The 26,930-nt window shown below is 38.3% G+C and overlaps 1 long non-coding RNA gene across 2 annotated transcripts; it reads left to right on the forward strand.

Moving 5' to 3' along the window:
* Nucleotides 1–5,455: 5,455 nt before the first annotated feature.
* LOC130429706 (uncharacterized) lies at nt 5,456–24,919 on the forward strand. 2 transcript variants are annotated; one of them, XR_008907663.1, is made up of 9 exons: nt 5,456–5,637; nt 7,014–7,105; nt 7,210–7,262; nt 7,520–7,655; nt 7,755–7,836; nt 16,639–16,691; nt 16,951–17,306; nt 24,364–24,475; nt 24,619–24,919. It is a non-coding gene; the product is annotated as an uncharacterized LOC130429706 (long non-coding RNA). The 2 variants fall into 2 exon arrangements; XR_008907664.1 differs by having other exon boundaries at nt 7,014–7,078.
* The last annotated feature ends 2,011 nt before the right edge of the window (nt 24,920–26,930 follow it).

The following is a 26,930-nucleotide window of genomic DNA, read 5'->3' on the forward strand; positions in this document are numbered from 1 at the left end:
GGACTTTAAGGCGTCCTGCATGTTCAAAAATTGAAGGAAGGCAATCTCTAACAAGTATTGAAGTTTATTGGTCAGAAAGTATCAAAATACAGCGCGCTGGGTTGCTGGACAACACTCCTCTGTCCTTCCCAGGAACAACAACCCCCACAGCACATATTCACAGCATTTATTGTTATTTCACGCCGATCTCTCTTCTGCCGGGGTGCCAGGATCTTCCTTGTTTCCACCAATCACCAACTTCTGCCTTATCTCGTTCCTGTAAAACACTTCTGAAACAACATTCCACATACCTCCCCCAACCCCCTAAACAACTGCAGCCGAAGATGCCCCTTCTCCCCCACAAACTCACATTCCTCTGCTGCAAGCACTTCATTATCAGCACATAGCTTGAGTATCAAATGTATGTATTAAAACACTCACAATATTATGACTTTACCTCTAAATAAGACACAACTAATTAAATGATTAAATGTAATTACGTAACTGATTAAAAACACTTACCTTGGCGTTTGCGTTTCCACACATTCTGTAATCCGCTGTGTCCTTTTAAACTTGAAAACGCAGAGTGGATAGGTAACAAATGTGATTTGGCAAGTCGTTTTGGTGTTACCTTGATAACGTTACCTCAACTGTATAGTTAGAATAGTCTCAGAAAGGATACTTTTATCGGCACAAACGGAGCACAAACGATTGAGGCTATTTTGGATGATTTCGGAGCATGTCGGTGGGCTGATAATTTCAGTGTCTCAAGGGTCTGAGGGTTGCACCTGACAGGGCCTGTGACATAATTGTTGCATGTGCCATCCACCACAATATTGCCACCATCAGAAAGGAGAGGACCCCTGTGATGGAGGTGCAGCCTGATGATGACCTCCAGCCAGTGCACTTGGACCAACCTAGTGGCAGAGCTGCACAGGACAGAATTGTGAATTTTTTACACATTAACCTTCATTAAATTAATAATAGAAGACAAGACAACATGCTTAGTTCATGGAGTTTTATTTCAATTATTGTTTCTCAGGAAAAGCCAGTGATGGTCATCTTTTGCCTGCAATAAGATATTTTGTTATCCAAGGGCAGCAATAGTGCTCTTTGTGAAAAAAAGTGTTTTAGCACTGACTCTGAAGTTCCTTTTGAAGCAACTCAATCTCTAGTACCAGTTTTTTATTCTTTAAGGTGTCAAGTTCAATTTCTATCCTTAATTTTTTATTTTTAAAGAGCAAAATACTCTATTTCATGTTGAAGATTCCGTTTATATAGGGTACGGATATCCCCCTGTGCCATTAAAAAAACTCAACAAGCCTCATACAACAGAAAAAGGAAAACTAGACTGCCCACCTCTGTATCACTTTGTGCTGTAGGCCTGTCTGTAGGCGTTTCCTCCTGCAACTCATATTGCTGTCAGAAATATAATGTACACACCTATAAATTAAATAAAGTTATTTGTGCACTTAGAAGTACTTCCTCCAAAGGACAGTCATCTGAGAGGGTTTCTTCACTGTCCTGTGCAAAAGAAAAATGGGTATTACAAAGTGTTGCACTTTCTTTCCTTTTGATGTAAAGTTAGAAATGTCCACTTACTGCACATATTTCAGACACCACTTTCTTAGAAACAGGTAAAAGTGTTGCTGTTTTATGTAAAACTACACAAAAGAGGAGAACTCAATGGCATTTCAATACACTAGGAAAAATATGATCAGTAACATATTGCAAAATATTTTTACATTTGTTATGCAGTTTTCACAAGTCAAAACAGTTGACTCAATATTTATCTGTTGAAATAACTGTACCAGCCATTTGGAATATAGACATATTTTCCTGCAGCAACAAATTATTTACAGTGAAGCAAGATTAAAATTCATTTACCTGTAATTAAGTTGTTGCTATTACTGAGGAAGAGCTGCCCCCAGGGATGCCCTTTACAATAGGTCGGTTGTCATTTAGCCCAAGGGCCAGCTCTTCTGCCGGGGTATAATGTGGGGGCGCAGGACCACCAGCTGTTTTTCTGCTCCGCCTTTTTCTTGATTGCAGACAAACACATCATTTAAAATGATTTTTTGGTAACAGATACTAAACAGTAGAAGTAGAAAGGAATACCAGTTTGAAGAATATTCTTGTACTTCACTTTTACTTTTTGCCATGTTCTAGTGGGTCCTGAGCTGGCTCTGACATTAAGCAATTATTAAATTATTAAAATAAGAATATATACTGTAATAATAAGTGTTATAACCAAAACATGGAACACTAAGGCATTTAATTTGTGTGCTACTTTTTGCCAGCCCTCTCTCCTGGCTTTTGGACACTTCGAAGTGTTCCATGACGTTTTAATGATTTTTTCAAACTCAGCAAACCCTTCCAGTAATAATTCTTGCTCTGCTGCGTTGAAAAACTGAGCGCGCTCTTTTGCCATGTGAGCAGCCAATAGCAGCGTTGCTGATCATTGTTTCTACTATTGATACATATCCCCTTTTAAACAAACGAATGACACTCAATTATCTCACTAACTCAATCCAGCGATACTAATCATATCCGGCAGGTGTGTTCGAAGAACCTAATTAGCAAGATCATATCATCTTGGATGTCTCATTTGATCTAGGATGTTTTAAGCAACGTACGAAGAACGGGCCCCAGGACTGACTTTGGACACCCCTGGACTACAACAACAAAAGTCGGTAACACTTTATAATAACTGCACGCTTTGAATCATTAGTTAAGCATCATTACATAGTTAATTAATCATTTATGAAGCATTGGCCCCACATTAATAGACATTAGTAAACAGTTTATAAATACAGCTATAAATGCTTTGTTCTTGATTTATAAGCATGTATATAATATGCCTAATAATCAAAGTTTCATACTTTATTAAGGATGAATTCATTATTTCTAAATTAAGGATTACATTACTTACAAACCAGTTAGTTAGGAGTTGTCAGTGGTTCATGAGATCATTTAGAAAGTGTAAGTAAATGATTAATAAACTCTTTGAATGCACATTTATACATCTTATTATTCTGACATATAGTAACAGTTACTTAATTTGTTAATAAATGCTTTTTTAACACACATTCCTGCTGTAATTCATGATTAATTATGGTAGTTGCAAAACATTTACTAGTTGTTAGATAACTATTTTTTGTGAGCTCATCTAAAGTGAGTACTATGTATGCCTTGTAAAGCATCTACAAATGAGAGTTAAAGGCTCAGTTATCTTCTAAACAGAAAAAGGGGAAAAACACAACACAGAGGAATTCAGAACATAGAAATATTTATTTCAAGATGCAAAAGAAATTAAACTGTACAACTTTACATATTAATGAATATAAAACGATTTAATATAAAATAAAAAATAAACCTCTGCAAAATTAAAATTATACAACCGAACAAATTAATTGATATAAAATGAAAAATAAACTTCTGAAAAAAAATGTAATTCCTGCACACCTCCAGAAAAAATATAGCTGAGAAGTGATATGCAACTCTCATTTGTAGATGCTTTACAAGACATACATAGTCCTCACTTTAGATGAGCTCACAAAAAATAGTTATCTAACAACTAGTAAATGTTTTGCAACTACCATAATTAATCATGAATTACAGCAGGAATGTGTGTTAAAAAAGCATTTATTAACAAATTAAGTAACTGTTACTATATGTCAGAATAATAAGATGTATAAATGTGCATTCAAAGAGTTTATTAATCATTTACTTACACTTTCTAAATGATCTCATGAACCACTGACAACTCCTAACTAACTGGTTTGTAAGTAATGTCATCCTTAATTTAGAAATGATGAATTCATCCTTAATAAAGTATGAAAATTTGATTATTAGGCATATTATATACATGCTTATAAATCAAGAACAAAGCATTTATAGCTGTATTTATAAACTGCTTACTAATGTCTATTAATGTGGGGCCAATGCTTCATAAATGATTAATTAACTATGTAATGATGCTTAACTAGTTCGATTCCCGCTTCTGACTTGTGTGTGTGGAGTTTGCATGTTCTCCCCGTGCCTCGGGGGTTTCCTCCGGGTACTCCGGTTTCCTCCCCTGGTCCAAAGACATGCATGGTAGGTTGATTGGCATCTCTGGAAAAAATTGTCCGTAGGGTGTGAGTGCGTGAGTGAATGAGTGAGTGTGTGTGCCCTGCGATGGGTTGGCACTCCATCCAGGGTGTATCCTGCCTTGATGCCCGATGACTCCTGAGATAGGCACAGGCTCCCCGTGACCCGAGGTAGTTCGGATAAGCGGTAGAAAATGGAATGTAATGATGCTTAACTAATGATTCATAGCGTGCAGTTATTATAAAGTCTTACCCAAAAGTCTTAAAATATAAACTGTCAAACAAGACTGACAGATCATAAAAAATCATCTTATTTGATTGACTGGTCAAAAGACTTGTCTGGGATAGTAGTGGGACAGTCACACTTTGATAAGATTCCAAACCTCAAGTCTCAATTCACCCATTTGCATGATAAAAGCCATAAAGCAAGGAAACAACACTCTTAGAAGAAAACTCCACATACAACATCTATATTATCTCACTCTATTTTAAAACAGCTTTCACAAATAGCATACAGTAAAAGCAAACAAGATGAAAACACATCTTTTTTTATTAGGTAGTGATGAGGGGGTGAAGGTATTTAGACGCACTGAAGGAAGAGTTGGGGTCAGAAGAGACCGTAACAGTCATAAAATATAACTGTCATCAGGGTTCACAGGTCATAAAAGTCTCTGCTTGAGTGGCTGGTTGACATAAACTTTGACAGGTGACCATAAATCAATCAAACTTTTGACACACAGTATATGATAACACTACTCACGACACACATGCGCACATGCAGATACACAAGCCAAGAAAAAACTGTTTTTAACAGACTCAAAAACGTAAAGAAGAGTTATTCCCGTGAATAAGAAACCGGAAAAGCGGAAGCTTCGCGTTTTTTAAGGTGGAACGGAAAGCTTCAATAAGAAAATGCGAATAAGAAGCTGGATTAAGCCTCGTCGTCTGGTAGATATAATATGGCGAAGTGCAGCTTGTCTCTTCAAGGTAGGACTCATATTAGAATGGTGAAATGTGCAAATATAGATGTGTAACATGAATCGTAAATTACATTAGATTAATAATAAATGAAACGCGAATAGTGAATTATTGGAAAGGTAAGAAGAAATTAAACGTCACATGCTTTTGTTTATGAGTGTCTGAAGCTAGGCAACAACGATAGTTTCTCTTATGTGACGTCCTCGTCTACACACTTTTTGTTACCAACTCAAAAGTATCTACTTTTCCATAACAAAAACACTTCATACTTTTAGTACGTAATATAACAAGGCCAATTGGGACGCAGCAACAGTCTCTCTCATTGGGCAGACGAGAGCATAAGCCCCGCCCCTCTTGATAAAGTACGAGTGGTAGCGGAACAGGTAGAATATATGAGCACCGCAGTTCAGATCATCTAACAATAGATTCACGAAACAAGCGGAAAACACGAGAAATAAAACTGCTTTTAATGAAGACTGTGAGAAAGTTAAACTTTATAAACCGCGTTAGGAGACGAGATGATGAGAGACTGAATCTTTACCTCAGAGGAACATTTATTTCTTTGTTCTTTAATGTAAATTTCTCCTCGGTGAGTATCACTGTTTTTATGATAATTGTGTTTATTAAAATCTAATGTTGAAATTTACTATTTAACGGGTATTGAACAGAAACCGATTTAAATTCAATGTATGATGTAAAATGCTTTGTTTGAGTTTAAAAATGTATAAAGTGATGTTTGGAGGTTTCAGAGAATTATATCTCAATACAGTATAGTGAGATGTGCTAATATGTGCTGTGGGGTATCCACCATGTGACGCTAGCTTTGCTAGCTCTGTGCATAGACTCCATTGTAAAATCAAATTGGCGATTAGCACGTTTGATATATGTGTGCTAGTAACGTTAAATTGCGCATATTTGAAATGTTGTGAATTCATTCTTGATTTAAACTTATTTCACATAATAACTGTAAAAATATTTATGTAAATTATAAACGATGCCCAGATAGACAAAATAAGTGACTGTTACGTAACGTCAACGTAAAATTTAAATCAAATTTATGTCGTGGCGACGTAATCTTGTGACGTAATCTGCCGGTCTTGGTCACGTCGTGACAACGTAAAAGATATAAAAAATGTAATTATTTTAATATTTTATCTAATATTATTTGGGCGGACATGCAGCAAAACCAATCAGAGAGTCTAAACCAATCAGAGATAGTGAAGAGCGGACCCCCCTCTGATTGGCCGTGGTCCTGATATTCCTGCACGTGTGTGTACCAGAGGTCACATTAACCCAAAATTCTCTGACATTGACAGAATGTTTGTTAGTTTCCTTGTGTAGTGATGATGACAGATCTCTTGTTCTTTAAGTGTGCCCTGAACCATTTACCTTACTTTCCTTTTGTTCAAACGGTTTTGTTCAGTATTTTTATAGACTTCAACATTACGAAATGTCATTTATATTAAATTATTATAAGAGTAAATCTCTTACCACTATAAAGTGACTTTAACTTGTGATACTGGACTGTTGTGCTTTTATTTTCATCACTTAACTTTAAACTCGTTTTTCTCCAAATCCGTTACTGAACATCTTAGCGCTTCAGCCGACCTCAGCCATAACTTTAGTGAAATCAACCATTTTACTAATAAACAATGAAATGTATTTCAAACTCTATATTGGACTTAAAAATGTGTCCAAATATTAGTCTTTGAACATTCACTGCATTTATTATTCGTCTCACGCTCTCACATTCACATGTGTGTGTACTGATGAAAGTCCTGTTTGTTCCCGAAAGTCACATTTTTTAATAATCAAATATATTGATTTGTGTGTTGGAGAAATAAGTAAACTCCACTTTTAAATTCTACTTTGGTTGATATGGGATTTTCATATAGCTGAATTGTATTTCAAAAAATGTCCATCTATTATAATGATGACATCATTTCATGTCTCTTTGTGTTTAAGACCGTTCTCCAGACGTGGACAACTATTCTGAAGACGACGATGACAGTTATTCTTCAGAGCAGGAGGTCAGTGATGATGCCGTTCAGGGTCAGGTCAGCACTTCTCATTATGTCAATCATCACAACAAAAATCCACTGCAGTTTATTATTGTATTGTATGTTTCTGTCAGAATAAATACTGTCTTGTGTGTTAACAGTGGATATGAACAGAAGTTCAGATGCGTCTATAGCACTTCACTCTACAGCTGTTGTAAGTCCACATTTTTGATTATGACACATGTATAAATGTGACTATTACACTTTACTAATAGTACAGAAACACAACATATAGATATAAATGACACAATGATGATGATCACTGAACTGAATCCACTGTACTGTGACTCTCTGTCACACATCAGTTCACATGTGTTATCGGTAGCTTGTTTCTGATGTGTCTAAGTGGTCGTTGTCATGGCAACATGTCTGTTTCTGTGGCTGTGTGCTAGTGTTTATTTGTGTGTGCAGGAGCAGACGGCTGGGGGGATGTCACATGTGACGGGGATGTGAACGCAGACAAATCAGCAGCAAACATCGGCAAACTCTGCAAGGCCGAGTCTCAGACTCTCATGTCATGGAGACGCTGTGTCTTTCGTTAAAAAAAGTAAGACCCTTTGTTTAGCCCGGCTAAATTGAGACAACTGAAAAGGAATGGTTCAATTATATTTACAACACTGTTCAAGTTTGTGCGGCTCATTTCCAGACGGCTGCTTCACGAACGAAGTGGGGCTATTCCAACCATTAAAACTTTACAAGGACAGTCTGGCACTTCTGATTTGCAGCCTGTAAGTATATTTTCATTTTAAAACACTTTGTTACGGACTAACGTGAGTTGACTTTGTCGTATGTTTGTGATCTGCAAATGCAGACGTGCGCGTGAAAAAAGACAACATGAGTCCTAATAATGAGTAATAATGTTCCACTAGAGGCAACAAATGTGGTGTTTATATTGTCTTTTATTAAGTATTTATTTAGGGTTTAGGGTTTATTGTCTTTGTTGAGTTGCGATGAGATGTGGCCTAACACTGGTTGATCAAGAAGGGCAAAAGCGCTCGTGTAATTTTTATTATGTTGCTCGCGTTGTTTTATAATGTAACCATTCCCTGCTGTAGTTTGAGCTTTTTAACGTCGTATATAAAACAGGGTGTCTGCGGATCCTTAAAATGTCTTAAAAAGTCTTAAATTCCATAATGTCAAAACAAGGCATTAATTAGCATTACAGTTTTTCTCAAATGCTTTGGCTCATTTCTTGAAACAGAAATTACATTCTGAAAATTCTAAGATCTTTTGGCAAAACATTCTAACTGTTCAGCACAACACTATTCATCACTTGCAAAAGCTAATATCTCTCCCAAAACTTTTCACTCATGCCTCAAAACTTAATTCCTTTCCCAAATAAAGAGTCAGTGCCACGAAAATGACAAAGATCCTTCTCAAATGCTTTGACTCATTTCTTGAAACAGACCGGACGCTCTCAACACTCTTGGTGCTTTTGCCAAAATAACGTGGATGGTTCGGCACAACACCATGGTTCACCTGCAAAAACTCATACCTCTCTCAAAACGGTTCACTCATGTGTCAAAACTAAATTAACTTCTCATTTAAACAGTCAGTGCCCCCAAAATGCTTCACCCCTTTGGCATTGTGTAAGCACTATATCAAAAGTCAAAATATTTAGATGTTTTGTCACTATGGCAGAGGACCATTGAAACATCCCTCATGTCCACCTTTCAGTCTTGGCCCATTCCTTCATTGACAATAGTTACTGTTCTGTTTTTTGTCTAGCTAACAGAATGCAATTGTGTATAAAACTGAAAAAAAAAGAAATAGGATTTTAGGGTAAGAGTAGCCTACAAGGTTTGACATCACACATTTTAATCATTATCTTTCACACATAGTTACGTCAATACATAAGAGTAAAAAGAAAATGTATACACCATAATATACTGTAATATAAATACACAAATAAAAAACAATTCAAATTATATGCAGCCTAGAGTGCTGTAAATAAAGCTGGAGTTTCACAACTAACAGTTCTTCACTGGTCGCTGTCTTCACCCTCCCGCTCCTGGGCATCATCATCATCCTCCTGTCCATCATCCTCACCCTCCTGTCCATCATCCTCACCCTCCTGTCCATCATCCTCACCCTCCTGTCCATCATCCTCACCCTCCTGTCCATCCACACGCTGCTGTCTGTCTGGCCACAGATTCTCGTCCACATCACAGCTCATATTCTCTCTTGCGATGCAACGAGGGAAGAAACGGCTTGCATGTCTCAACCGTCCCCTACACTGATCTCCTGTAATATCCTCACACGCAGTGTCCATTGCATGGAGCAGTGACCTCTGATCTTGAGCCCGATGCTCATACACTCTCTACCTCAAAGCGGAGAAAAAGGAACATTAGGCTGCACTCGGTGACCTACCTAAATTGTGGACCGAATTTCATCTGGGACAGCATGGTGTCTTGGTGCTCCCCTGCCTCTTCCCCCTATTCCACCACCAAGCACCCTTGCTCCTCTTCTTCCTCTTCCTCGAGCACGCATTTGCCCTTGTTCATTTTCTTGGCCAGGTGCCTCCATGTTCAGAAATTATACTGGTCCTGCACGGTCAAGCTCTTACAGTTTTTCTCAATTGCTTTGGCACATTTTTCGCAACAGTCTTAACATCTCTAAACTGTGAGTGCAAATGTCACAACTGTTTGCTGGAACCTTAGAACTTTATTGCATGTGTGCAAAATGAAGTTACTCACCCAAAACATTTAATTCATGCTTCAAAACCTAGTTATCTTGTCAGTAATTTGGCCAAGGCCACCAAAATATAAAGTACTTTTGTCATCATGTGAGCCACACTGGTCAAAATGTTTAGTTGTTTTTTCACCATGACCGTCACCCATGGAAATAAAGGTTTCATAAAAAAAAAATTGAGAAGAGTCAATGGTACACAGAAAAAAAAGTAAATGAACATTTTGATTTATTTAGTACATTTATGTTTGTGTGTGTATTACATGTAAACTGAAATCTTGCTTGTCCAATTGCTGTACATTTCATATTTCTAATGGTATGTTACAACAAAAATACAATAGTAAATAACTACAAAATAACCTCCATGAAAAACTAACTATTCTTGTTGGACATCCTGTCGTTCTTGTTGGTCAGGCCAAAGATTTTCATCAACATCACATCTTATGTTTTCCATTGTCATGCACCGGGGAAAAAATCTCCTTGAATGCCGCACCCATTGTCAGGATCTGCAAGGAAGACAATGCAGGGAGAACCCAATATGCAGGCAGAGACAGGCAGTGGATGAAGGGGTTAACAGATTTATTATATATATATAACAAGACCAAACGGCAAAACAAAAACCCACGAGGGGGAAAACAGGACAGGATAATATATAAACTTAAACAAGGACTAGGACACTGACTTACAACTAAACTAAGAAAACAAACACTTGAGACAAACACTAAACTGACACTTACTATACACGAGGGAACAGGAACAAGGAAACAAGCATAAGGCAAAAAGGCATTCACAGGAACAGGAACAGGAACAGACTCTAACACAGCACAAAGCAAAACAACTGCAAGGACCAACAGTTACAAGTACAGCTTACAATGCACGAGCCCAGGACAAAGAAACATGAGGACTCTTTATGGGGAACAAACACGATAATTAATAGGGACCAGGTGACACATATCAAACACTAAGGGAAGGCTAACGAGACTGAAAGGGCGGGGACACAGACGAGACTCGGGGAGAGTATTGAAAGCCACAAGGTCAAAATGTCTCTCCCCACATGAAACAGAGGATCCTGTATGATTCCACCTCTAGAACAAGAAATACCTGACAAGGTGAGGTGGAATCATGACACCCATCCCCTGCAATGATCAGCTGTGATGTCCTCACATGCAGCATTCATGGCATCCAACAGAGACATCTGATCTTGTGGTCTATGATAGGGCTGCACGATTTGAAGAAAAAATCTAATTGTGATTTTTCTGACCAAAATTGCGATTTAAAATGCAATTTGACTACTATTTCAAATAAAAAGAGCTAGGTTTGTTGTTTTTGTTTTAACAGCATGCATCAAAGAAAGACATGCAAAAATGTCATGACAAATTAAGAGAATAACAACAGTATTTTAAATAGTTAAACTAACAAGTATAAACTAGGGATGGGCATTTAAGGCAAAAATAATATTAGAAGATCGATGAGAACTATTCGAAGATTATTCAAAATTCGCACCCCTCCCCCATATGGACGCAATTACAGAATTGCACGCACATAAACGGAGAGAGAGAGACCACTTTAAATCTGTGACGACACACTGCTTTATTTATTATGGAATAGGCAATCTTACATCAAGCTAAACATTAAGATAACGCGTTGAAACATTAATATATTAACAACCGAAAGACAGCACTTATTAACAGTACGTCGATCAGCTTCAACCGCTCATATTGCTACGACATTTCCTTGTAAAATATGAGTATGCACATTTATACCAACAAAAAAAACAGCAGGGTGATTGATCAAGGAAAATATAATAAAGGCATAAATATTTTAGACCAGACATGCGATAAAACGTATTAACCGTATGACGGCATTTATTAACAGTCCGGAACGATTTAATGAATTAACAGCTCAAAAGACTTCAGTTTCTATTGTCATGAAAAAGTTTCTCCAGACTGGCAGTGATCGTTTTTCTAGACTAACAGTAAACTCGGGATGTACACATTTTTAAAGCCCTCTCCTTCGACAAAGCTGATCGGAAGCGAATCCTTAGCGATCATTTTAGTAATTAAAGCCGTTATTTGCTCCGCCCGTCTGGCATCCAAATCGGTTGGCCTGCATTCGTCATAGAATAGTCTGTGATACCTCTGCAGGTGTTGATAGAGATTGGTTGTGTTGCCTCGCGAGGTCGACACACACTTTCGGCATGTTTTACAAAGCACTTGCTTTGGAAGAACATCATATATGAGTTTGAAATCCAAAATAGTTCCAAACATAAGCGTTGCTTGTTCTTTTAGGTATCAAGTAGTTTGCTGCTGCAGGACTTTGCGCTTCAGCAGACATAACATTACTTTGTTGCGTATTTTTAACTGCTGCTCCCTTTCGCGCTCATCTTTTCCAAATGACGTTCTTTGCTAATTCAAAAGCATGTACAGCGTTAAAATGTCCCCTATTGGTTAAACGTAAAATTGCAGAAGGAAACTGTGAAATACTACGTAGGTGTATTTTATCATATTTAAAGCCCTTAATCGAAATAATCGCAGCTTTTCCGATTTGAACATCGCATCCCTTCACATTGCGATTTCGGCTTAAACACGATTAATCGTGCAGGCCTAGTCTATGATCATATACTTTCCACCTCCAAGCAGAAAAAAACTCTTCTATTGGGTTTAGGAATGGAGAGTATGGTGGAAGGAACTCCACTGTTATCCTTTCATGTGCAGCAAACCACTCCCTAACAATGTTGGTTCGGTGGAAGCTGACATTATCCCAGACAACAACATAATTAGGCCAATGTGGTCTCACTAAACCTCTTTCTTGTTCTGGAATCAGGTCTGTGTAAAGTGTGTCTAGGAAGGCCAGGAGCAGTTGGGTTTTATAGGGTCCATATAGGGTTATAGTATATGTGTGGAATGTGCGTGCTCACTCCATTCTCTGAAATGGCAGCACACATTGTAATATTGGCCCCACGTTGGCCTGGGGTGTCAGTTGTGGCTCGGTGTCCAGTGAGATTGCGACCACGTCTCCGCCCTTTGGACAGATTGAACCCGGCCTCGTCCACAAAAACAAGAATATGGGTTGTTTCATGTCCTTCTAACTCCATGATTCTCTACGAAGAAACACAGAAACAAAATAAAGTGAATTTTTTATTCTAGAGTTCAGTAAATGTTTTCTCTTACAGTATTATGGGTTTCTAAAACTTTACAGTAATTACATAATACAGGCATCTTAGAAGTACAGTAAAACTCATTACGTAAGTGCACACCAATAGTTTACTTGGACATACTGGTACCGCAGCTCCTTTACTCTTTCAGTATTCCTCTCAAATGGCACCTTGTAGAGTTGTTTCATAGACAATTGATGTCTTTTCAAAACTCTGTCTATGGTGGAAATGCTGACAGAATCTATGTTTGCGAAGACATAATTGTCATTTATGATTGCACTTTGGATCTCTATTAGCCTGATGGAATTGTTGGCTATGACCATGTTGCAAATGTCTTGTTCTTGCTGATGGTTAAATACAAGGTTGTTGAGCAGTTCTATAGAATGTACAGATAGACTTGCATTTACAATTACAATATTGTTTTTTATAAAAATGCTTTACATAAAACAAACACAAAAATACATATTTACCTGTTTTCCCTACGAAAGGTTTGCACAATTGATGACACTGTGGACCTATTTACATTAGGCTGCACTCTTCGACCACCCACTTCCATTGTAAAACCAGATTTATGACATGATCCACAAGTGTGGCTCTGATTTCGTCAGAGACTCTGACTCTTCTATTTCCACCTCTTCCTCTGTTATGTCTTCCTCTATCACCATCACCACGTATTCTTACACGTCTTCCAATTGGTCTTCTATGAGCATGTTGCTGCAGTTCAGGGTTGTGGAAATCCTCCATGGTCAAGAAATGGTATTGATTGTGCTGTGGGCAATCTACTTTTTACTGTATATGCTCCCAAACTTCATTGGTTAAATGGATGATTGGTTGATTCAAATTGTATTGCAATTCGAGGTAATTTGCCAATGTAGCAGACATTACAAGCAATATCAATGTCAGATATTTATGCAATTTACATGCGTGTATACCAGTTTTTGAGAAGTGAATGGATTGTTTTGAATGTGATGGCGTACACGATGAAAAATGATTGAGAAGTTGTGAGGAGTTTGACAGTTTAAGTGAGAATTGACTCATCAGTTTTGATCAACAAGCCCTATGCAATTATTTGTTGTGCAAACTGCAGACGATTTTACTTAATGTTTGACCACATGTGCCAAAGCATTTGCAATTTGCTCAAATCAATAAGAAATTCCAATCTGATGTGAAAAATAAGCTAATTGTTCGGGGATCTGATCTTATTGTTTTGGAAAATACAATTTTCATTTGAGAATTGAGCTAAAGCAATTGAGAAAAACTGTAACATACATGTTTGGCAGCATTCACAGTCATGGACAGCACCTGTTGGTTAACAAAACTTACTGTTTGATTGGTCATCTGAGATGTGTGAAACTCTTCCTTCATTAGTCAAGTTCTACTTTCACATGACTGTCAATTTCTGTAATAAATTAATCAAATTTTCCAAGGGATTCATATATGGTATTCATGGTATTATGTTCTTGACTAATTTTGACAATTGAACAGACTTATATGCATGTGATGACTTATACAATGAAATGACGCTGACACGCTTTGGAGCGAACAACCATTAGACTGAGAATCAACAATCAGTTTAGATCAACAAGATCTAATCACTTGGAAATTGTGCTAAATGTAGGCTACCTGTACTTAATCATTTCAAAGATGTACTGAGACATTCACACATTAACTTAGAAATTTGCAATTTGATGAAACTAACGAGAAATTCAATTCTGTTGTGAACAATTGACATGTGGTTTAGTAGGTTTGTCCATGTTGTTTTGAAAATGTTATTTCTGTTTCTAGAAATGAGCCGAACCAATGGAGAAAAACTGTAAAATGTGTTAACTCCATGTTTCCAAGGTCTTAGAAATGCAATCGAACCAACAACCTTAAGATTTTCTTTTAGAAATCATGTACGTCTCTGTTTGTCACACAGAACAAAATAGCCGGAACCAACCAACAGATAACACGTGTGGGGGGGTGGTTGTTTGTTGGACTGGATATGTGCAAATTTGTTGCCATGAAATTGGTCTTAAATATCATTCTGCACTATTGAAAAGGTCTCTAAAAGTCTTAAATCTAAAACCCTGATAAAAGGTAATACAGTAAGCTATAGTTTTTACCTATTTAACGTAATATAAAAAAATAAAAACTCACCAATCCTTTACATCCTGCAGAAGTTACGGTGGCAAAGTTAATGTATCAGCTTGATCATCTTCATTTTCTGTATCAGATTCGGGCTCGAATTGAAATGAGGAAGTACCGATCACATTTTATCACCTGTCAGTACAATTGCTTGTGAACATGATGTTTCGAATAAATAGGAGGCGTTACATTTCCGTCAAACGCTTGCAGTATTCAACCAATCACTACACACTGGTTGATCACAAAACTAAATACCTTTATAAGGTTTATTTTTAGTATGGGAATTTTGACATTATTTTGTGTTTATTTGTCCGTTTCAGTATAAGAAGGGGTGAAAGAGAACTTTCAAGTTTAGTATTTTGTTTTCTGACTCTCTGGGCACGTGCATCTCTACAACCTGTGACACCTGAAGGCTTTTAGTTATTATTCTTCATGAAAGCTGATTTGATGCACGTTTGGCTTCTATCAATATCAACTGACAAATAAATAGCATTTATCGTGATGTATAACGTTTTGAATGCTTTGCAGTATTGTTAGAGAGTTTATACAATAGTTCAGTGCTTAAAGTTTAAACACATGAGAATTATGTGGGCCGGAAACACTTATAGATAAGTGAAAGACGGGACACGAAAATGAGTGACTGAATGCGCCGCATACACAATATAACATTTCTGAGCATTCATTTTATAATATTCAAAGATTATTTAGGCTATTGATCAGTTGGGCAATCGCTCTAAAATGTGACCATTTAGTCTAAAGCCCTGTACATGCTAAAATACAAAAACGCACAAACAGGCGTTATTATTCTGCTACTGTTCATTTCATTTGATTTCAGTGAGTTTTGAGCTTTATTTAAAATGTCATGATTAACACCTCAGTAACGAACTACACTAGTCATCATTTGAAGTGGATCAAAAAAGTTAATCAATATTGTCCTAAGATAAGAACAAGTATTGTTCAAAATTCATGTATAAACACTTAGGTATAATCAATGTTGTCATCAATGGGATTTCATTCCTCATCACTTTTAATGATGCCCAGATATGATTATTTCTCACATGGTGTGAATTGACTTGTCACACATTTAAGTGTCAGCAGATGAATAATCTCTGTACTGTAAACCAAGCATGAATTGCATGGTTTAACAAATGCCTGAAACAAGTCATGAATAAAAAACAACAAATGAAGCAAAAGCCTTAAATGATAACCAGTTCCCAATTTTGGACACCTGTGACAGGTCAATTGGTACCTAGTGACAAAGAATCATGTCTGGTGACCATCAAAAGCCATTAAGGATGACATTTCTTTAATGAGAACATAGACTTATAACGGACTTTCATGTTATGCACGAATTGTTAAAGAAACACATTTTGAATTTAGAACAACTTTGATGAAAGGTTTTGATCCACTTCAAACGTTGACTAGTATACATTATCCATAATTCTGTCATCAGTCCTTTTATAGTCTGGATATTTCCCAATAATAATTTTATATTTGTTGTCACTGGTTATTGTCTACAGTTAATTAGATATTTTCACATATTTGTGTAATGTATTTGCAGTGGATAAGAACAGATATTCAGATGAGTCTACAGCGCTGGAATCTACAGCTGTGGTACGTACACATTTTTGATTATGAAACATGTATAAATTTGACTTACTAAAACGTTACTAATAGTACAGAAACACAACATATAGATATAAATGACACAATGATGATGATCACTGAACTGAATCCACTGTACTGTGACTCTCTGTCACACATCAGTTCACATGTGTTATCGGTAGCTTTTTTCTGATGTGTCTAAGTGGTCGTTGTCACAGCTACATGTCGGTTTCTGTGGCTGTGTGCTAGTGTTTATTTGTGTGTGCAGGAGCAGACGGAGGAGGAGACAATGTGTCACATTTGACGGAGATGTGAACGCAGACAAATCAGCAGCAACCATCGGCAAACTCTGCAAGGCCGATTCTCAGACTCTCATGTCGTGGAGACGCTGTGTCTTTCGTTGCAAAAAGAAAGACCCTTTTGTTTGCCCTGCCATCATAACACAACTGAAAAGGAATGGTTCAATTTTATTTACAACACTGTTCCAGAAAAGTACAAACCGAATGTTCAAGTTTGTGCAGCTCATTTCCAGACGACTGCTTCACGAACGCTTTGGTTAAAAGTGGGGCTATTCCAACCATTAAAACTTTACAAGGACAGTCTGGCGCTTCCGATTCGCAGCCTGTAAGTATATTTTCATTGTAAAACACTTTGTTAGGGACTAACGTGAGTTGACTTTGTCGTATGTTTGTGATCTGCAAATGCAGACATGCGCGCAACGTGAAAAAAGACAACATGAGTCCTAATAATGAGTAATAATGTTCCACTAGAGGCAACAAATGTGGTGTTTATATTGTCTTTTATTAAGTATTTATTTAGGGTTTATTGTCTTTGTTGAGTTGCGATGAGATGTGGCCTAACACTGGTTGATCAAGAAGGGCAAAAGCGCTCCCGTAATTTTATTATGTTGCTTGGTTGTTTTATAATGTAACCATTCCCTGCTGTAGTGTGAGCTTTTTAACATCGTATATAAAACAGGGTGTCCGCGGATCCTTAAAATGTCTTAAAAAGTCTTAAATTCCATAATGTCAAAACAAGGCATTAATTAGCATTACAGTTTTTCTCAAATGCTTTGGCTCATTTCTTGAAACAGAAACTACATTCTCAAAATTCTAAGATCATTTGGCAAAACAGTCTTACAGTTCAGCACAAAACTATAGCTCACTTGCAAAAGCTAATATCTCTCCCAAAACTTTTCACTCATGCCTCAAAACTAAATTCCTTTCCCATATAAAGAGTCAGTGCCACGAAAATGACAAAGATCCTTCTCAAATGCTTTGACTCATTTCTTGAAACAGACCGGACGTTCTCAACACTCTTGGTGCTTTTGCCAAAATAACGTGGATGGTTCGGCACAACACCATGGTTCACCTGCAAAAACTCATACCTCTCCTGAAACGGTTCACTCATGTGTCAAAACTAAATTAACTTCTCATTTAAACAGTCAGTGCCCCCAAAATGCTTCACCCCTTTGGCATTGTGTAAGCACTATATCAAAAGTCAAAATATTTAGATGTTTTGTCACTATGGCAGAGGACCATTGAAACATCCCTCATGTCCACCTTTCAGTCTTGGCCCATTCCTTCATTGACAATAGTTACTGTTCTGTTTTTTGTCTAGCTAACAGAATGCAATTGTGTATAAAACTGAAAAAAAAAGAAATAGGATTTTAGGGTAAGAGTAGCCTACAAGGTTTGACATCACACATTTTAATCATTATCTTTCACACATAGTTACGTCAATACATAAGAGTAAAAAGAAAATGTATACACCATAATATACTGTAATATAAATACACAAATAAAAAACAATTCAAACTATATATGCAGCCTAGAGTGCTGTAAATAAAGCTGGAGTTTCACAACTAACAGTTCTTCACTGGTCGCTGTCTTCACCCTCCTGCTCCTGGTCATCATCCTCACCCTCCTGTCCATCATCCTCACCCTCATGTCCATCATCCTCACCCTCCTGTCCATCATCCTCACCCTCCTGTCCATCATCCTCACCCTCCTGTCCACCATCCTCACCCTCATGTCCATCATCCTCACCCTCCTGTCCATCATCCTCACCCTCCTGTCCATCATCCTCACCCTCCTGTCCATCATCCTCACCCTCCTGTCCATCCACACGCTGCTGTCTGTCTGGCCACAGATTCTCGTCCACATCACAGCGTATATTCTCTCTTGCAATGCAACGAGGGAAGAAACGGCGTGCATGTCGCAACCGTCCCCTACATTGATCTCCTGTAATATCCTAACACTCAGTGTCCATTGCATGGAGCAGTGACCTCTGATCTTGAGCCCGATGCTCATACACTCTCCACCTCCAAGCGGAGAAAAACTCATAGCATTGAGGAAAGGAGAGTAAGGTGGTGGGAACACCATGACCATCCTTGGATGAGTAGTGAACCAGGCCCTGATGAGCGGGCCTCGGTGGAAATTCACATTGTTCCATACAATGACATATTGAGGCATGTGAGGCCCTACGAGACCTCTCTCATTTTCAGGGATCAAATCAATATGAAGGCGGTCCAAGAAGACGAGGAGCTTCTTTGTATTGTATGGGCCAAGACTGGGGATGTGAGTGGCCACACCATTCTCAGATATGGCAGCACACATAGTTATATTGCCCCCTCGCTGGCCTGGGACATCCACCGTGGCCCGTTGGCCAATAATATTACGGCAACGTCTTCGGCCCTTGGCCAGGTTGAAGCCAGCTTCATCCACAAACACGAGGGTGTGTTGGGTCTCCATTCCTTCCAATGCCATTATTCTCTACAATAGCGTAAAAAAAACCCATCAAATCAGTCATACAGAAGAGTCATACAGTACAGTTACAGACAATTACATAGGCACTAATTGCAGCTCTATGACCCTTTTTCTTATTGTTTGTTATTTTCTTCAAAATCAGGATAATAATGATAATTTCATCATACAGTAAACTGCAGTTTTTAGGGAAATTGTGGAAGTCAGATAAATCAAATACTTTCATACCTGGATACACAAATCAGGTTAAGTGGGTACTGAAGCAAAACAAGTTTGGGAACCACTGCTTTATTGTAAAAAGGTTATAATGATGGACAACCAGTTACTGACTTACATGTGCATACTGGTACCACAGCTCTTTCAGAGTCAGAGTTTCTCTCAAATGGTACCCTGTAAATTTCCTTCATTGTCATCTGATGCTTCTTCAATATCCGGTCTATCGTGGAGATGCTTATAGAGTTGACATTTTGGAATATGGCATTGTCTTGTATGATTGCAGCGCGGAACTGTCTCAATGTGATGGCATTATTTGTTAGGACCATGTTACAGATCTCTTGTTCTTGGTGTTCATCGAGAAGTTTTCCTCTGCCACCAGTGCAAGGTTGTCTTGTAATCCTAGACATAGAATTCAAAGGACAACACTCCATTCGTAATGTATACCTTATCTTTTCCTTACAGAGTGAGTTACCTATGTTATTGTATTGTTGTTTTGCTTACAGCAACTTAACCACAATCATAATGCATCACTGCACAGTGACTGGAATACTACTGTAAACTGCATCATCAATACAGTACAGGGTTCCTCAATTAGTTTTCACTAAGGGCCAAATTCTACCAACAATAGAAAGTCAAGGGCCACCAATTATAATCTGATGACTACAATGTTTGTTCTGCGATTATTATTGTTGTTATTATTATTCAATTTACTGTTGTTAATTTGTAATCACTGTGTGATCAAAACTGAGGAAATAGAACTAATAATAAAAAAAAAAATTGTGATTTGTATAATCACAAAAAAAAAAAAATATTAGTTCTATTTTCTTAGTTTAGATCACACAGTTACATTATATTACATAAACATTACTTTGTATTGCTAAAAAACATTATGTTGCAGAATCAAAAAAATCTGGATCCTGTTTTCCATCCATATCAAGACGTTCTGTTCATCTCCACACTGGATCTCTTTCCTTCGCTTTCCGAAAAAAGGAGAATAAATTATTAGACCTATCAGCATTAATATTTTTATTGTTTTTACAATTTTTGGTGATCAAAATGACATAGTATTACTGATGTCTACTCACCATTCAATGAGAGAAGTGACAGCGACCAGCTGAAGCAATGCCTCTGATGTTGGGGCAATATTCTGTTGTTGCAATCCTGAGACACTGATCAAGATGTGTACTGGATAATCTGTTTCTATCCTGGTTCTTGATGTTATTCATTATAGAAAATGACGACTCGCAGATGTAGGTGGAGGGAAACATTGAAAGTAGAAACATTGCAATGACTCTGCTGTTCTTGAATTTATCTTGAGAAACAATTTTGGTCCAAAAGTCATTCACATTAGACGCCTTGTGTTGCTCTCTGAGTAAATCAGACTTTGACATTTCCAAAATCTCCAGCTGCAAAGATGTTTCATCTACGCATGGGATCAAGCTTTTAGCCTCAGCAGTCCACTGTCCATCTTGCTGGAACTGAGAATGGATGTCTTAGGAAGAGAAGTAGTTCACTCGACAAGTTAAAGCTCTCAAATTGCTCCTTGAAATGATCTGCCAGTCTCGTGACGAAGTCGCGCATTAGCGGGTCTTCTCGCATATGCCGTTTCTCGCAATGCTGTTGCAAATGTGGAAAGTGTAGCTTTCTTCCTTGAAGATCCCGTTCAAATAGAGTCAGTTTTAAGCGGAAAGCTTCAACAGCTTTGTGCATGTCTGCAATAGTGTGGTTCTTGCCTTGCAATTGCAAATTAAGCTGATTTAGATGAGACATGATATCGCTCAAAAAACGCACGTATCCCATCTCTGTGCTGTCGTTCAAAAACCTCAAAAATTCTCTGCTTTCTGACTTTGGATGCTACTTAAAAATGTACATAGTTCATTTTGTAAGTCACACACTCTCTCCAGCACACGACCTTTGCTTAGCCACCGGATATCGTTGTGCAGCAAAAGATTGCGCCGTTCTGCAGACATTTCCTCCAGTAAAGACGATGTTGCAGACTCGAGCTCTCGCGAATAACGTTTACCAGCCTCGTCACAGTATCCATCGTCTCTTTAATTTTTACAGACAATTTGGCGCACAACACCGATTTATGAATTATGCAGTGAAATGCCACAAGTGTCGGGCTGACAGCAGCAAGTCTGCTTATCAGGCCTTTGTGATGTCCAACCATCGAGGGAGCCCCATCAGTAACGACAGACACAACTTTGCTCAAATCCAATTCATTCTTTTTAAAGAATTCTGTTAGTTCGTTAAAAAGTATTTCTACGGTTGTGCGCCCATGCATCGGCAGCAAACAAAGCAGCTCTTCGCTGAAATCCTTCCCATCAAAAAATCTGACAAACACAGACAACTGTTCAATGTCGGTTCGGTCGCAAGAGGAGTCTATTGCGAGAGATATGGCTTCTGCTTTCTTTATGTCGGATAATAGATTAAACAGGCACTCACCCGCCAATGCCTCCACTCTTCTTGTTGCCGTGCAATTAGATAACGGAACCTGCTGTAATAGCTCCGTGACCATTTTCTTTGTTTTCGCGTCATGATTTAGAACTTCAAATCTGCTTCAAGTTCCCAAATTGATTTAAAAATCGAGATTCATTTTTTTTGTCCATACTGCACAGCCCTAGTCCACATCACAGCTCATATTCTCTCTTGCGATGCAACAAGGGAAGAAACGGCTTGCATGTCTCAACCGTCCCCTACACTGATCTCCTGTAAAATCCTCACACGCAGTGTCCATTGCATGGAGCAGTGACCTCTGATCTTGAGCCCGATGCTCATACACTCTCTACCTCCAAGCGGAGAAAAAGGAACATTGGGCTGCATTTGGTGACCTACCTCTGCCATTGTGAGGTCACGGTCGATGACATGGTCTATAATTGTGGACCGAATTTCATCTGGGACAGCATGGTGTCTTGGTGCTCCCCTGCCTCTTCCCCCTATTCCACCACCACGCACCCTTACTCCTCCTCTTCCTCGAGCAGGCATTTGCCCTTGTTCATTTACTTGGCCAGGTGCCTCCATGTTCAGAAATTGTACTGGTCCTGCACGGTCAAGCTCTTAACATACATGTTTGGCAGCATTCACAGTCATGGACAGCACCTTTCGGGTCATCTGAGATGTGTGAAAGTCTTCCTTCGTTAGTCAAGTTCTACTTTCATCTGACCAGTGACATGCACAGGAATTTTGAGGGGCAGGTGCTCTGACCTGAAAAAAGGTCACCCCCCAAAAAAAATTGAAAAAAAAACTCCCGGGCTGTATGAAGAGCTGAGAAAAACTCTGATTCATTAATCACTTCGCCTACACAGTGTCATGTCATCTTTATCACAGTGCAAAGTCTCTGTCTCACCTGAAGGTTGGCTTTTTCGCAGCCAACCCTGCAGTGATGTGCTACGACGGCGTTTTAGTGCCACGTAAAAAATAAATTAAAAAAATCGAGAATAACGTCAAAATGTTACGAGAATAAAGTCGAAATGTTACGAGATTAAAGTCGAAATGTTAGTAGAAATATAGCTGCAAGCAGCAATCATCGGGTTCGAGCAGTCTAAGGCGTCTAAGGGGTCGACTAGGCTCGGGAATCGCACCATTACAATCCACGACGGATGTCACTCTCCCACAACAAGAAAAATGACGGAACAATGACAGCCATGTGACTGGTTGAGTATCAATTTGGGTTTACATGCAATTAAACTGGTGTACGTAATAAACGTTTGTTATGTACATAAATACAGCATCTTACAACCAGCCATACATGTGCCATATTTATAAATGTATTAATAAGGACCAACGTTTAACGTTTATAACATTTAATTTCTATCACTGTCGTCCTGTGAGACTTATTTCATTCCACACACATGCACAGTCTCAATCACGCACGACACACAGAACTATAAAGTACATTCACACTCTTATGAAACAGAGAGAAATAACATCCATAAATACACACACACACAGAATAAGTAATACTTACGCACGTATGCACATATAATATAATATACAATAAACCGCTACATTGGAACTACATGCATTGTGATCTGTTGACTATAAAAAAGCCATTGAAATGAATTATATTTCACACTTTTGACTGTTATGAAGGCATGCCTCTTCCGATGACCTTCACATTTTGCATGCTTGTTTAGTGTCACAAGATGTATAATAGTACTTAATGACAAGTCAGTTGGATTATTCATTAAGGAGCAGCGAGCTTTCAGGTGGACTTTTGAGGTTAATACGATAAATGACCCTGTTATGGTCACACAAATTAAAAAGTTCAACATGTCTTTGATGAGTATTCATCTAGAGAGTCCAAAGAATTGTATTGTGGTGGAAATTTTTTAATTCCTTGAAAGACCTAAAATTAGTATGCAAAAGTAGGTTTTTAACATCATCACCGATAACTTGGGAACCATTTGATTGACATCAATAGATCAAGAGGCAGAGTTGTTCAGAATGAGGAGAACTATCATATGATGTCAATACTTTATGTAAATGACAAAAGTCACATGATAGACAATTGTTTAAGCCATCAAATACACATCAATCTTTCCATTTTTGCTGTTATAGAGTCACTGTACTGTGACTCTCTGTCACACATCAGTTCACATGTGTTATCGATAGCTTGTATCTGATGTGTCTAAGTGGTCGTTGTCACGGCTACATGTCTGTTTCTGTGGCTGTGTGCTAGTGTTTATTTGTGTGTGCAGGAGCAGACGGCTGGGGGGGTGTCACATTTGACGGAGATGTGAACGCAGACAAATCAGCAGCAAACATCGGCAAACTCTGCAAGGCCGAGTCTCTGACTCTCATGTCACTTAGGTAGCACGTCCATCCTTCCAATCCAATCCTCTTGTTATCATTCTATCTCTCCGAAAGCTGTTTCATCCAATAATAATCAGAACTGTTTGATCAGAACAAGGATGATTAGAAATTTTCTATGTTAAAAATTCACATTCACTCAGGCGGCCCCTCGAAAGAAGATTTCGAAGAGGAGACCACGACCCCTTCAGCAGCTGCGGCAGAAGCGACCACTGCTAGCCATCGAACCACCTCCCGAGGGGGAGAAGATGCAGATCACACCCCTAGTCCCCCCGTCACTGTCCCTGGGTGCTTGGCTCAAGCGGTAAATGTTTAGAGTTTCGAGGCATCCTCTCAACCTTAGTCAGAGGCAGGGATGCTCCCGTACTGTGGGCCGAGGTCGCCAGCCTGGTTACGAGTCCGACTCACTAGCCATTGTCACTTTCGATGGTTCGGGGACCCCGTGTCGAGGTATTTTTCCATAGTTAGTTTTGCATCCTCTTTTGCACACGGAAATGCTTCTGGCCACTTTGAGAATTACCAAAAGATATTTCAGATTACCTATTGGTGGCATGTGCGTGAAATCAACTTGCACATGTTGGAAGGGTGCTTCCGGATATGTCAAGGCATCGTGCTTGATTGAATTGTCCGGATTTACCTGAGCACATGTCCAAATGAGTTTTGCGGTTTTATGTACATCGGCAATGCAATATAATTGATTAATTGCTTGAACCACTTTTGCACAAGTGGTGTGAGACAAACCGTTATATGTATAATAAGGATAACAGGGTGCTGACCTAACCTGTTCATCCCTTACAATCCCTTCTTTAACTGGAGCACAGCCATTTTTGCTCCATGTGTTGGTTGACTTTGCAGGATTTTTATGTCAATATCTGGTACATTAGTTATGTGCACTGTGATGGCTACCTGTTTTATCAGAGAGGACCATCTGTCCATGGATTCATTGACTTTTGTTTTGACTGGGTTATAATTGGCAGGGACTAAACTTTCAATAGTCGGAGTGATAACTATGCCTAGATATTTAAAGCCATTGATTGCAATGGAAAATGGATGCCTAATCTGTGATTGGTTCCTTTCTTGGGTATTTAAAAACAGTATTGATGATTGGCATTATTTACTTTATAACCAGAGAACTTTCCAAATCTATCAATAACTTTTAATAATACTGGTACAGATCTCTCAAGATTTGTCAGTGTAAGAATAGTGTCGTTTGCGTATAATGCTATTCGATGGTCACAATCCTTTATTTTAATGCCATTGATAGAGTGGTTAATTCTAACCGTGATTGCTAAAGGTTCTAATGCTAGGATAAAGAGCATTGGTGACAAAGGTCTTAATGTTGTATTATTGGTCCTCACTTCAGCTGTTGGTTTAAAATATAAAATATTGATACAGCTCAGAAATGAATCTCCGAAGCCAAAACTAGGGATGCACCGATCCGATACTCTGGATCGGAATTGGGGCCGATCCGGGTCTTTTTAGCTGGATCGGGTATTCGACTGACGAGTTCTCGTCAGTCCGATCCGTTGCGATACCCGTGGATGTTACTCTAAAGCTTCATAAAGGACTAACTATCAGTAAATGACCATAAACCTTGTCATACACTGTATTCGATGTCATGTATTGTGATAGCTTTATGTGAGGAATAAACCAATATAGCATAATTAAAAAACTCTGACCTCAGCTGGTGCGGTCATCTGTCAATCTCAATCCAGCATGTGTGTGTCCGGGAACAGTCAGGATGTTACTCGTTCCAAAGTTTTCAATATTATTCATAATCACTAGATAATAGACTGTGGTTTTATTTTAAATGCATTTTGCCGGAGACTGTACTCGCTGAGTTTAACGTTAGATTCAAGCACTGAAGGAGTCTATGTTATGCGTCCTTCATACATAACTTTTAACTATAGGATGGATTCAATGTTCTATGATTTAAACACATAACATATCTCTTCTCTTTGTGTTATAACTGTTTTGAACTTGGGAAGCAAAGATCCCCGCGACATCACGATCATCACTATCCGGGGTGCTCGTGAGTGAAGCGGGTGCATTAAGCGCATCATTCTGCATCCAATGCGCATGACTTTAAATAACGTAGAAGCGAATGTATTAAGCGCATCATTTTGTGTCCAGGATGTGCATAAGCGAGTTTGGAGACTTTTATATTGTGATGGCTTTGTGTAGTAAACAGAGATTTATTTGTTAAACATTTTGTAAGTATCTGTGCTTTATAAGACCACATTTTCGTTTTGTATGTATTTTTAAATTTAATACAGCACTTAATTACATTTAAAAAATCATACTTTTAAGTAAAAATACTTAAGTAAAGGAAAATGGTAGACTTAATGTACTCATGGATTTAAAGTAAAAAAAACATTTATTTATGGACTGTAGTGGAATAAGTATGATGTGCTTCATACTGTAGGAAATCATTTTTTGTCCAAAGTACTCTGAT

This window comes from Triplophysa dalaica, chromosome 10 (genome assembly GCF_015846415.1).
Source record: "Triplophysa dalaica isolate WHDGS20190420 chromosome 10, ASM1584641v1, whole genome shotgun sequence".
NCBI classification, from domain to species: domain Eukaryota; kingdom Metazoa; phylum Chordata; class Actinopteri; order Cypriniformes; family Nemacheilidae; genus Triplophysa; species Triplophysa dalaica.